Here is a 341-nt window from a genome sequence, read left to right on the forward strand (position 1 = left end):
GGTAATTATAGTTACTAGACTAAAAGCAAAGTGAGGGCGGTGAGAATGGCCTCAGGATATCGCTTTTGTTTCGCTTCTGTCTGTGCTGCTCCGTGAAGCCGTGGGGAGGGGGGGGAGGGGGGGGATGTGGAGGGGGAGGGGGAGGATGTGGAGGGGGAGGGGGAAGATGTGGAGGGGGAGGGGGAGGATGTGGAGGGGGGAGGGGGAGGATGTGGAGGGGTGAGGGGGAGGATGTGGAGGGGAGGGGGGATGTGGAGGGGGAGGGGAATGTGGAGGGGGGAGGGGGAGATGTGGAGAGGGAGGGGGAGGATGTGGAGGGGTGGAGTGGGTGAGGGGATGGG

The sequence above is a fragment of the Penaeus monodon genome, chromosome 20 (genome assembly GCF_015228065.2).
Source record: "Penaeus monodon isolate SGIC_2016 chromosome 20, NSTDA_Pmon_1, whole genome shotgun sequence".
Taxonomy (NCBI): Eukaryota; Metazoa; Arthropoda; class Malacostraca; order Decapoda; family Penaeidae; genus Penaeus; species Penaeus monodon.